This window comes from Onychostruthus taczanowskii, unplaced genomic scaffold (genome assembly GCF_017590055.1).
Source record: "Onychostruthus taczanowskii isolate IOZ18803 unplaced genomic scaffold, ASM1759005v1 scaffold32, whole genome shotgun sequence".
Lineage (NCBI taxonomy): Eukaryota > Metazoa > Chordata > Aves > Passeriformes > Passeridae > Onychostruthus > Onychostruthus taczanowskii.
The window spans coordinates 1,805,575-1,818,978 of record NW_024500572.1 but is presented as its reverse complement, the minus strand read 5'-3'; the positions used below and the strand labels follow the sequence as shown (position 1 = coordinate 1,818,978).

Below are 13,404 nucleotides of genomic sequence, written 5' to 3'. Positions count from 1 at the left end.
CATCTGAGTTTGGGACCTTCCTTACCCAGAGAGGGGAACGCAAAGCAAGAGATGCACCCAAGACATCAGACTGATCTGAGCCATCCTCCCCAGTTCAAATTAACCTGGGAAAGAAACCACTCTGAGAAAGTCTGTGCTGGCTGTGGAGGTTGCTGGCAGATCAGACAACACAAGTTCAGCTCTGAAATCTGAGGGGAGAGACTGAGCCTGGAAACGACTCTCCATTAGGTTAATTACTCAAGTTTGATGTATCCAAGTCGGTTACCATGGCCACAGGAACTGAAGAGTAATGCTTTACACAGATTTCCTTGTGTGGGACTGGGGACAGGGAGCTCATCCAGCCCCTCCAGGCCCCCTGGGCAGGCAGGGAGGAAGGAACTTGCCACCCTGGGCTCTGTGCCAGCCCCTGGGCTGGGCTGCTCACAAACCCTTTACTGGAACTGCTCCCTGTCCATAAGGCTGCTAAAAATAGCACCCGAGCTCAACCAGGTTAATGACACATCGAGAAGATGCATTTGCACATAAAAATAAACAGAATGCATGTGAGATCTGCCCTCCACCTGGCTTTTGGCTGGCTGGTTTTGAGTGGGGAGAAAAACCAAAAAGCTGCTGTTTTCTCTTAAAAATGCAATGCCTATTTGTCAAAGAAGTGACAGAAAGCTGTCCATCTCTCCAAACACTATGGCAAATACAGCTGAAGCTTGTCTATCAATTTCAGAGCCTGGAAAGAGACCACGGCATATTACAAACAAACAAACGAACATTTTAAGTGTCATTAGTTACATTATGATCAACATCACGTCAGTTGCTTACAACTCCACTCTGCAGCAAACACTCACCCAAGCACTAGCACACATGAGTAAAACCCACTGCAAGCAACTTCAGGAACAGCAGCAGATTTAGAAAAGAGTGGGAGAGAAAAAGCAATCTGTAATTCAGCAAGGCTCCTGTGGCAGAGCAGGTTTCAACTCCCTGGAGAAAAGGACCCTCCTCTCACTCTCTGCCCATCAGGTGCCTCGCTGAGCCAGGACTGACGCCTGCAGAAGCTGCCACAATGCACAGGGGATGGCTTCTGCTCAAACCCTGCTCCCCATCAGCTGGCCCTGGGTATGCAGGGCCACTGCACAAAAAGCACAGAGCACCTCAGGCTCCTGGGTGCACAAGCAGGAACAAAGGTGCTGCAGCCAGCACAAAGCAGCAACAATTAGAGAAAACCAAGCCTGCCGCAGAGGAACATTCCAAGTCAGCACTCCCAAGCAAGAACTTCATTTCCAGCTCACAGGAAAGGAGCAAATGCCACAGAAATGACTGAAGTGCTACAGCAGTGCCTGAGTTTGACCCCAAGCTGAAACTTGAGGAACCCCAAGGTGAAACTGCTGCTGCTGCAGGAACACCAGAGCCCTACCTGAGGGTCTCCATCACCTGCTGCAAAATTGATTGGTGCATCCCACGCTTGAGAGAGACATGTGGCATGTCTGCAAACAGGTCTGTGCACAAGTTTTGGGGGAATATCTCCCCTCTTAGAAGGGAATTTCAGTCCTGTGGAATTTATTCCTGCAAAAGAATGGCTTGAAGCACAACCAGGTTGTGTGAAGTACAGCCACTCTTCCCTGATTTCAGGCCCTGTATCCCCTGGCTCCACATCTGTTCTTGCAGCATCCGTACTTTGAACTGACTTAAACAAAACCATGACTGCTTTGTGAAGACATTCATTCAGCTACTCAGGTGAAAAATAACAGGAGAGGGAAGCACTGCGATAGGAACATGCTGAGAGGCAGGGAGGTGCAAACTCCTTCAACCAGCACTATAGCCAAAGTCCCCCAGTTTCAGAAATAACAGCTTAAAGTGAGCTAGATGCCGTGAAAAAGAGGAGCAGGAATCACCCCTGCCTGACAGCCCCAACCCCGCCAAGAGTTACAATCAGCCCCACCTTTCTCAGTAGGCTCATGTTCAGCTGTTAGCTTCCCCCCTTCTCTGCACACGCCATAAGTAGTTGCTCACACAGATTTCTTTGTTACACTTACCAAAAAACTAGGAGATGGACATCTGACAGGAGCACAGAACATGGAGACCACCACTCCCTTCTGTAACTAATTGTTCTGCCCCCTCAGCACACACCAAACTGACTTAGCAAGGCTGCAAGGCAAAGCTGCTGTATTTATTTACAATTTTTTTTTTCCTGCTGGTTGAGAAGCTTCATAAACCAGTTTGCAAATGGCCAAGACAGCACAGGCACCTTTTTCAAGTTTTGCATAAACTGGAATGAGTGAAAATAGCAGGGATAGCAGCATTCCTGGCTGTGTCCTTTACAATAGATATTTTACCCTCAGTTACCTAAGAATTAATTGGCAAAATACTCAAGAAGTTCTCAAGTAAAGGCAAGTGCGGACACTCACTCATTTCTGGGTACAGTGCTCTTACCCTAGGGATCAGATGCCTCAAAAACAAAAATGAGTATGTGCAGACTGGCTGCTCAGAAGGCAGGGGAGTGCCTGTGTAGCCAAACACATTTTGTGCCTGGAGCAGCACCCGGGTAAGGCCAGGCTGAGCAGTCGTGCACAGACACGCTCCTGGAGCAGCCACAAGCCTGACTCTGCACCCATCTTCCAACTCAGCCAAAGGTTCAAGGTGTTTCCGCATGAAACAAGGAACTAGAGCGAGGCAAACACAATAATACATTGTGTGGGGACTGAAACCTCCTGCTGAGAAGAAATCCACAGACGTTTAAAAAGCACAACCGAGCAAAATGCAGGAAAAAAATAAGACACAGATGGAGCTTAAAGCTCTTGTCTCATTGAGCCAGAGCAAAACTCACTCTGCCTTTGGCAGGGGAAACAGGAGCAACCAGGGTGCTTGTGTCTGCCTCTGCAGCACAACTCCTCCACCTCAGGGCAAAGCAAATTCCCCATTTCTCAGCCTTCTCTGCTGCTGGCAGAGTTTAAGGACATTCACAGAAGTGCGTTAGATTTCACGAGCACCGGTCTCGGTGGAGAAGATGCAAACCTCAGTTCTGCACAGTGAGAGAGTTAAAATAAAAACACAACCCTTAAGGTACATGCTGACTTCTCTCTTTACTTCTGTTTCATAATGCTGGAGAAAACCCAAAACCCTGCAGTGTTTCTCACTCCAACACCACACAGCCCTCAGGAACGCTGCTGGCAGCTGGCTGGGTTCTGGACCAAAACCACAGCAGCTCTTTATGTGCATCTCAAGACACGTAGACATCAAAAACCAAAGAAAAAAAAAAACGAAAAAAAAAAACCCCACCCCAACAATTTTTAAGTAGCAACCCTGTCAAGATATCAAAGTAAAGCCAAAACTAAAACCTACAAATGAAGCAAAAAAAATAGGAAGGAGAAAAAAAGGGCTGGCTGACACCTCCTATACATGCTGCCAGCAGGATCATTTGCTCCAAAAATAAGGATGCTCAACACATCTCAACTGATAACATGACAACTGCTTCACGTCCCAACACCGAAGTTGCATAAAAACCTCTGAATACCCATTGCCTCGCAGCTCAGTAAAAAAAAACAAGCACTCTACTCAGTCAGAGCAAGCAACAAACACCGAGAAACATTTTCAGCTCTTCATTTCCACTCAAGCATCCAGTCAGGCTGCAGAGAAGCATTTTACCCCTCCGCCCTTTGCCAGTCACGCTCAGCAGCCCCAGCCACAAGGCTGCAGCTGAGCTGGCTGCCCAGGTGCCTGTGCCCACAGCATGCAAAAATATCCCAACTGTAGCTCTGGATCCCAAAAAACTCCGCAGAGCAAGCGCACAAGGGGAGAGCTACTGACTCCGGGTCCCCCCAGACAGCAGCAACCAACTCCTGCAGAGCCTGGATATGCTGGGGCTGCCTCAGTAGCACCTCCCAAATAAGAGACATTTAAGACTAGAAAGCCTTCAATAAGAATTCTGAAGGCTTTTTCCACTGCCAGTTCAGAGTTTTCCCAAAGCACAGAACACACAGACTCCTGTAATGCAGACTTTGCTGCATTTTATTTCTTTGACAGTTTTTAATCACCTCTGGTCTAGCATTTGGAAATTATTATTCACACACACAACAGGAACAAGGCTGCAGGGAAACATGAATTTCACTGGCCTGCCTGGTTTTGTCTGTGGACACCACCTCACATATTACCAAATCAAAACAAGCCGGCCAACTTGAGCGTGAGGGGGAAATGAAAGGGCAGACCGGTGACCTAGAAATGAAGCTGACACTCTGGCATGAGCTTGAAACTCTGCAGCAAAGGGGGGAAAAGAAAAAAAAAAAAAAAAAAAGCTCTAACTGCTTTCAAGATGGAGCTTGAAAAGTTTATTAATGGAATTATATGATGTGGTACCCACAGAAAAGCAAGGACTTGATCAAGGAGGTTTTTCCAATAGGAAAGAGAGGACGTAGTTATTTGCTAAACACAAGAAATTCTTACACCAAAGAGGAGACGTAGTTATTTAATGTTCAGACACCATAAAAACACCCCTACCAAACCACTGGAGAAACTTCTTGAGCACACAGTTGTGGTACCAAACACCACTGCTCTGACAGACACCCAAGATTTACAGACCACACGATGTCACAAATGGCACGGCGGTAACAGCATGGATTGAGCAGGCAGTAGACAAGGCTTGAGGGCTTCAAGCAGTGATCCAACGCAAGCTCACCCTGCCAGGTGTAATTGGTTCAAAGAGGGTGTTCACAAGCTACCTTTGTTTCAGCAAGTCTCAGGCTTGAGCGAGTAATGTCCACATCAGCAGCATAAACCGACACAGGATCCGCATCGCCCTCGGCAAGGCTGACAGAGAGGTTCCACGAGCCAACATCCAGCCCAGACCCTGCGTGCACCATCAGGTAATCCAGTGTAAATCACTGGGGACTCACAGCCTCCCAAAACCAGCTCCTTGCAACATCAGACCAAGGAGATCACGCGGCCTCGGCAGCAAACACTCAGAACGCTTCTGCTGCAAGAGCCAGGTGCTGCCACTGATAAACCACGTGCTCTCCAGGGTTTCTGCAGCACTGCAGGTACAGGTTTGAGAAGTTTGCAGAGGCCAAAGACTGAGCTATTTATGAAGTGATCAAGTACCATACAGCTGAGAGCTGGTCTTATAAAAATTTAGCCGGCGGAGTAATTTTATAAGGTTTTAAAATATTTTCAGAAGAAAGCCAACTTTCCATTGTTTGCCGCAGCTTGTTAGAAGCCCACACATCCCGCAGTGTAGAGGAACAGACACCCTCCACCCTCTCCAGCCAGCGCTGCACGGCTGGAGGCACAGGCAGATTTTCAGAAAGCTCGACTTTGCCTGCCATCCTCCTCAGCAATTCAGTTCTCCCACCACATCCCACTGACACCCAAGCGCAAGGATCTGCCCTTCACCATGCTGTGTTGCAATAATCAGGCCCCAGTTCTTCACACAACCACCTAAGCCTCCAGACCTCGCAATTAAACACTCCCTGAGGAGGATGAAACCTGCCCACCTGGGAGGCAGTAAGTCCTCAGGGACTGAACACAGACGATGGGACGATCTGCACCAGGAACCTTCCCAAATCCTGTCATCCTCCACCCACGGGCTGACACATTTCTTTCCTTCTGCCTTATTCAACACAGAGACAAGGAAGAACACACTGCAAAGGACTCTCCTACCCTAACATGCACAGGACAAACCCAAACTGTGTTGCTTAAGAAGCTGGTAAGCAACATTCAGGTACCAGCACACAGCACCAGCCAGAGCCTGCAGAAAACACAGATTAGAGGACGCAGAAGTCCCAAAAACTACATGATAGATGGTCACGCCACTGAAGTATTTATTCAGTTTACAGCCAGATCCCTGAGCAGGCAGAGAGAAGCACACCCAACTGGAAGAGTTAACTTCCCACACGTTTGGCCAAAACTGCATTTCTGGGCACCGCCACTCTGGCCAGTGTTACGCCAGGGAAACAATGCTAAATAAAGATTACGTGGAGTGGTATTATGTAAATAATTCTCTTCCACAATGAAAGGATAAACCTAGACTGCCTGGTTAGTTATTAACCCAGGAGCCAGCGCTGCAGAGAGGAAATCCTGCCGGCTCTGCCTCCCTCCCTGACACACGCACCACCCACCCGGAGAGGCACAGCCAGGCCTGCAGCCTCCAGAGACAATACCCACAGCATCCCCAGCCTCCCTGCACGCTGGCACTGTCCTCACATCACTTCCCACAGGAGGAAACTTTTTGGACCCCACCACAGTGTCTCCTCCCAGGGCAACCCCGCTGCCAGCCTCATCACTGCTGCCAATGCTCAGCTTGTTCCCCTTCCTCCTCCTCATCCTCCTCTCACCATCAGCCCAGGACACGAAGGGTTCCCTGTGCTATGAAGGGAACACATTCCTCGACACATCCCTCCTCTTGAAGGCCTTCCCTTCCCCTCACAGCTGAACCCATCAGAGCCTGCCTTTGCTTGCATACCTTCTGCCCAGAATAACTTACTCGACCTTTCTGCCTCCATTTCTCCCTGCAACCTTCCTCCTGCCTCGGCCTCAGGTCTGAATGCTTTATGTTTGTCATACGATTTTAAATCTGTCAGCAATTCATCCATCTGCCACCTCCTGGGATACAGCCTTGCATAAACCTCTTGCTGGAAAATTAAGCTGTACCTCATTCAGAAACCAAACTGGCTTTGAGATCATTTCTTTCCAAGGTGCTGGGCTATTTCAAAGACTGGCTTCTTCCCTACAGCGAGCAGAAAAGCCATGATGCTATCCAGTCTAAAATAAACATTATGGGAGCAGCGATAAGGGGAAATATTTCAGCTGACTAAGAGCAATGCGGGTTCAAATCCAAGCGTAAGCTGATATTGCTTATAATTTGTTCCCAAGCCAAAAACACAGACTGGGAGTGAAAAAATGGAAGGCATTAAACAACAAGCAGCATACTCAGCGACTCTGAAAAACTTCAGCATTTCCATTTACATTATTATTTTTTTTAAATAACCTTCAGTTTCACGGATCATAAAGTTAATTTGGAGTAACTTCCCTTCTCTGTAACTAGACAGAGCTGCTATCCTTTACATTCATTAATGTTTGCTCAGTGCTCCGCAGCTATAAAGAGAGCACTAACCATTATCAGCATCCTCCATGCACCCAGCAGGCACACAACCACAGCCGTGCTCTCCCTGCACCCCTCCAGCTCCGGCACTGTGGGAACAATCACAGTCATGGACACCCAACTGCATCTTCACTGCTTTTCTTCCAGTGCCAGGCACCTCTCCCCTGCTCCTCCCTGGGCCTCTCCAAGCCAGACTGGGATCAGGAGCAATCAGTGCCTCCTCACCTCAGCCAGGTGACATTTCTCAGCGTCACACAGTGAAGGTGGCAGGGGAGATGTTACTGTGAGAGCACTGCCTGCTCATCAGAAACATCCCTTCCTGGGGCACCCTGCTCACCTTTAGTAGGAACAGTCCACAACCCAGAGAGACTCCAGCTGCCAAAGGCAGGTTGGCTGGAACAGAGAACTGGTGGCCTCAAGAAGGGAAGTGACAAGTAGGGTGGGCAGCAGGACTGGGGGTGCAGCCCAGATTTCTCAATTCCCAGTACAGTCCCGCAGCTGCCTCGTGCTCAGGTCAGGGCTCACTTCCCAAAACTGACGAATCACTCATTTCCTTCTGCTCTTCTGTCCTCCTTCCCTTCCTGCCAGATTCATCCCTCACTCTGATCAAGCTTTTACATGCCCTCTGTTCTGGAGCTCCAGCTCCCTCTTCAATCTTCTTTTTGGGAAAGCAGCTCTGCTGTAGTCATGCTCATTAAATGATACACATTTCCATTTTCTACTGCAATGCAAAGATCTATCCCTTGACATTACAGGGCAAATCAGAGACCTCAACACCTGTGTGCCAGCACAAGCCCAGCCATAAATAGCAATTCTCTGCTGCTTCCTATGTCGATACACAGCAAGGGTCCTTCAAAGCCGTGCAGGAGCCTGTGCCACAGCAGCCTAGATGAGAATCCATGACCTCAGGATGCCCAAATCCTTAAGCAGCTGCAAAAGCCTCAGTCACTAATCAGAGAGGCGACTGGGTGCTGCTATAGCTCATTTCCAGCTCCATTAGAGCTGACCCTGCTCTCCGCTGAAAACTCTCAGCGAAGACTAAAGGAGCCAGGGCTCCTAAAAACGCAGCTGCACAAAAATAACAGTGCTCCTAAGAACACACTGGCCTGGATTCCCATCCTTGTGCAGCCCTGCAGCGAAGCCCATGGTCTGCATTCGGGGACCACTGCTCACAGGCACAAAGCCCAGGGGGAACCAGCACTTTGCCACTGGGAGGAACAAGCCCTCACACTGAACAAGCAAAGCACTCATGGAGAAAGAGACTTTTCACCAGCCCTCCAGCAGACTTGCTCTGACACATTGAACTTCACATAACCCCACCAGCCTCAGTTTTCTGACTTGAAGTGATCTGGTCAGAATGAGACACTGGGTTAGGGATGGGCAGTACTGCACCCCAAAGGCCCTCCTCCAACCCATTTCCTTTCACAACTGCTCAGATCAGCCACCCAAAACCTACCTCTGAAAAGTTACAGATTCATCCTCCTTTTGTACCCACTCATCTACAAACTGACAAGATCCTAACTTTCCTCCCCGCACAGGGACACGACCATGATGGTATCTCAAGCACATATATTATAGCTGGTTTCAAACAGGTTTCTCCCAGGACAACTGGATTGCAAAAAGGATTGTATTGCAGCAGAGGCCACTAAAAACCAGAACCAGGAACACTGGGAGCCATCAAGGGAGACAAATAATTCACAGCCATGTCACAAAAGATGAAGATATCTCCTATGACCCAATTCCAGCAGTCCAGAGCTGCCGTGGAGATCTCAACACGTGCAGCTATCAGCACAGCTGCACGCACACCATCGCTGCCAATCATAACAAAACTGCCTTTACCAGACTGCATCTCCTAATTACGAGACGTGAACACGGCCTGAACCAAACCCTCTTTGGATTTAGCGCAGGATGGCTCCAGGGATTAGTACAACCTCCACTGGAGGCAGCTTGGTTCAAATCCAACCACAGCCATTAGCAAGTGAAAAGTATTGCCAAGCAGCAGCTGGCTGGTGGCTTGCTCGAAACAAGTTTATGGTTTCAGTGCAGATCCTGCCGCAAAAAAATGCCAGTCACCTCCCTGGAGCTCCAAGGTGTGAAGGCAGAGGCACCCACCTGCTTCTCCAGTGCTGGAGATGCTGGTGTGGGAGTTGTTCCCAGACGGGCCCAGGACCAGCTCCAGAGCCAGCCCTGACCTCCGCAGGGTTTCAGAACCAGGTATGTTTTGCAACTTGGCAGAAACACACAGCTAAGTAACAGAAACCACCACCCACATGAAGCCCAAGAACAAAGTACCAGTGTTTTCCTGCCCCAGACATGTGCGTGCCCCATCTCCTCTCTCACACCAAAAATAGCTTCTACTTTTTCCCTTTTGGCAACAACAAACCGAGGTTTGAGTGCATTTGCTTTCAATAAACTAAACACGTTTTGCAAGAGTCTCTCTCACAGCGAAACTTACTCAACTAAAGTTTTAAAATATTTGTCACATGCAAAACTTCCCTCCCATGGCATCGTGGGACTCAACCCCAACACACTCTGTGAGCCTTGCTCACTGAATTCCTCACCCAAGGCACAGGTTTGAGCTAAATCCCAAAGTCACCCAACATCAGCACTGAAACTCAGAGAATTAAGTAGGATTTGATTAAAAATATCCAGGAATACATGGCTTCACTTGAAGAGTTTTACCACCACTTCCAGAAGAGAAGGAAATGCTCACCCAGTTGTCCCACCTCATTCCCTTTATGAATCAGTAGTAGTACCAAGTGTTTATCACTAAAGCACACGGAAAACTTAAACTTAACCTTGCTGATAAAACCCCTATACTAAATGGAAAAACTCTCACCCCACATGACCAAGGAATACCAGCAGAACGATATCACATCCACCAAACTGATTAAAAACACCAGATTCAGCAAAACCCTGACGGGTTTTCAGGAATCCAGAGCGCAACCTTTGCTTCTCGGGAATATTGAGGGAGAGGTCGCCGCAAGAGTTCAAACCATAAACGCCTGTGAACCAAGGGGTTAGGAAACACCCACTGCACAGATCACCTCCAGCAGCACTGTCCTCTCCCGCACATTCTTGAGCTGACCCAAAACACAAAGTTCAGGGAGCAGACACAGCCTGGGGCGCAGGCAGCAGTGCCTGCAGGCGTGCTGGGCTTCCAGAGGGTTCAAAGCGCTGCAAGCAGGGATGGCTTTGTTGGGTCAACACGGCCCCAGCCCGAGTCCTGCAGGTTTTGCTGCTTCAGTGGTGTTGGCAGCAGCCCACATGGCAGGCAGCTGCCTGCACCCACTGCAGCCTGCTCTTTGTGCATTGTCAGGGCAAGGGAGCAGGAGGAAGGGCCGAGGGAGAAGAGGGAACAGGAAATTATAAGAATCAACGGCAAAAAAAAGAAAAAAGGAAGAAAAAAAAAAAAGCAAGCGATCACTCCAGAGACCTCAGCTAGGGTTCAGAGAAACGTGCACTTGTTGCCTGCAGACACCCGGCTCAGTTACCTGCCGTAAATATTTACACGGCGAACACCGCACGGCCCGAGGAGCCAGCCCTGCGGCTCGCGGCACGGCCAGGAGCCGGCCTCGGTGCCCCCGCGCCGGGCACAGGGCCGCCCTCGGTGCCCCTCGGATGCTCGCTCACTGCTCCGGCTGTGGGCCAGCGCCAGCCCACCGGGCCCCAGCGTGCGGGGGAAGAGCGGCGAAACACAGCGGGATTGAACGGAAGGGAGAAAAAAAAAAAGAGGATGGGGGTAAAAAAAGGCCCTTGGGTGCCCCCAGCCCGCAGAGGGGTGTCCCCGCCAGCGTGCCGAGTGCGGGGCTCCCCCGCGCTCCCGGGCGGCGCGTTCCTTTGAGGCCAAACACAGCAAAACCAACAGGGGAAAAAAAAAATAATAATAATAATAAGAGAAAGTTTCTCCCCGGCGAGCAGCTCCCGTGGCACATTTTCATTTTTACGTAACGCGGCCGCCTTTCCCCCACCTGCGGGGAGCGGCCCCCCCAGCCCGGCCCGCCCGCAGCCCGGCACCGGGGGCTCCCCCGGGGGCTCCCCCCATCCCGACTTACCTAATCCCGCCGGCAGCTGCCGCCCCCCATCGCCGCCGCCGCTCCCGCTTCAGCGGCCGGCGGGGCAGCGCTGGGCGCGGGGACGCGGCCCCGCCATCTGCGCCGTGTTTATAAATCCAGAGCCATGGGGCTGCGAGCCGCGCCGCCCGCTCCTCCGCCCGCCCGTCCCTCCGGCCGTCCGCGGGGCCGGGCCGCCCCTCGCCGCAGCGCCCAGCCCTGCCCTGCCCAGCCCTGCCCCACAGCCGGCGGGGCGGGGCGGGGCGGAGCGGAGCGGGGCCGCGCCGCCCGCGCGCGTTAAAGGGGCCGCGTGCGCCCGCGCCGCCGAGCGCCCGGCGGGACCCGCGGGTCGCGACAGCGGCCGTGCCCCGGCACCCGCTGCGCCCCCGGTGCGCCCCTCGCAGCGCTTTATCAGTGCCGCCAGGTACCTCGGTGCTGCCGGGGTTGCCAGCTTTAAAGGTGCGGCGGGCTGCGCTAGTGGCCCTGCGTGTCATTGATGATGTTTTTGGTGGGAATCGGGGGTTCTCACTTGTGGTGTGAGCTGGCGGACAACCCCCTCGTGCCGGCGGACACTTCGGAGGAGGAGGTCGGGGCACCTCTTGGCGTTCTGAACCCTGGTAAAGGTTCAGCCCCGAGAAATTGTCCAGAGCGTTTCACAGCAACATGATTAAGAACTTCAGTTTTCCCGCAAAAGGAAAGTGGGGGGCTTCAGGAGAAGACCCCCGTGATGCACATTCCCAGCCCTGGGTTAGTGTCTGTGCTGTGATCCCGACTGCATCAAAAACCTTCTCGGCGTGGGATCTTTGCAGGAAAATACGAACAATTTAACAAGCAAATGCCCACGGGAATCAGCACTGAGGCAACCCAGGTCACTGAGAGATTTTAACTAATATCTTGCTTTTCCACACTTTTTCTTCCTCTCCATCCTCCCGGGGGGACGGGGGATGAGGAAGGTCCTATCTCCTCAGCCACCACTGTTCCCCCTGCACAGCTGGGTGTCCCTCCCTGCCACCCCAACAGCTGGAAAAGCATCCCGCAAACCTCCACTGCTCCAGCAGCTGTAAAAACCTCCGCGTGTCCCACCCCGCTCCAGCAGGCTGATGCGGACATGCAGGGATGCTCTTTGCCCGCATCTCTCCGCGTTTCCTCGGAGCGGGAGGGCAGGAGAGGGAGAGGGAGAGGGAGAGGGAGAGGGAGAGCTCACGGCATTCCTTGCCCCAATACGGCGGCGCTGCTGCAGGGCACAGGCACTTTCCCAGGCCTGGACTCAGTCTCCTGAAGTCACCCCGCTCGCTGTGTAAGCACGGGCGGTGTGAGCACAAGCACCGGGAGCACCAGGCAAATCGCCTGAAATGAGCCCGGCGCGTCAGAAAAAGCAGGAAAAGTTGCCCTGCCGTGCCTGTGGCAGCTGTGTGTCTGCTGGCTCGGGGCAGCACCCTTGGTGCGGTTCGAGTCTTTGGTTTATCCACAGGCTGAGTGTCTTGTGAAAGCAAAGGGGCGGATCAGATCTTTCTCTTGAAAATATGTTTGTCTTGGGAGATAGAGGACTGGATTTATCCCTGTTGCATTGCGGGGCTTCTCTGCTCCAGCCATTTAGCATTTTCTGAGCTTTTTTTTTTTTAATATCTGTGATGTTTCACTTAATGAATGGAAGGCAAGTCCTGTACCACAGCAAAAAGACTCAGGACTTTAATTTTACAGGAGCCAGGCATTTACATCCCAGTGACCTTAAGAACAACATTAGAATCAAATGCATTTAAATAAACCCCTTAGGGTTGAACACACTTTCCAGCAGCACCGAATACCCTGCCAGGGCACAGATGGATTTTTTTGCCTGTTCTTGCAGTCCAGAAGGCCATGGTGCCAAAGGGAATCACCAGGATGGTGTTGCAGTGGGAATATGGGGGTTCTGCAGTGGCATTGCTCTTAGAACAGCGGGGATTATTTCCTTGTGCATTTCTAGCTCTTGGAGCCTCGAGGCTTTTTGTTTTCAAGCTTTTTTCCCTGCGATCATGGAAGCTGGAAGCGTCTTGAGCTGGAGATATCACAGATAAGATTGTGGCAGCATCTCAAGGCTCTGGGAGCTGAGACTTCAGGTGAGCAAGTCCATGGTGAGGCTGCCTTGAGCATCCCGGAGCAGAGGAAGTGCTGCTGTGGGTGCTGTGCTGCAGCTGGACACGTACAGAGCCCTGAGACAGAGCCTGGCTGTCGCTGCAATCCCGGTGTATCTGTGCTGCCAGCCTGCAGATAGCTTACACAGATTTTTCCTTA

The 13,404-nt window shown here is 51.3% G+C and overlaps 1 protein-coding gene across 11 annotated transcripts in view; it reads right to left on the bottom strand.

Moving 5' to 3' along the window:
* Positions 1 to 11,367, bottom strand: part of NCOR2 (nuclear receptor corepressor 2) — a 229,991-nt gene extending 218,624 nt beyond the window's left edge. For all 11 annotated transcript variants that reach the window (XM_041410484.1, XM_041410491.1, XM_041410492.1 and 8 more), the window contains exon 1: positions 11,137 to 11,367. The gene's annotated coding sequence lies outside the window, so the exon portion shown is untranslated. The remainder of the gene's footprint in view (positions 1 to 11,136) is intronic.
* Positions 11,368 to 13,404: the final 2,037 nt, after the last annotated feature.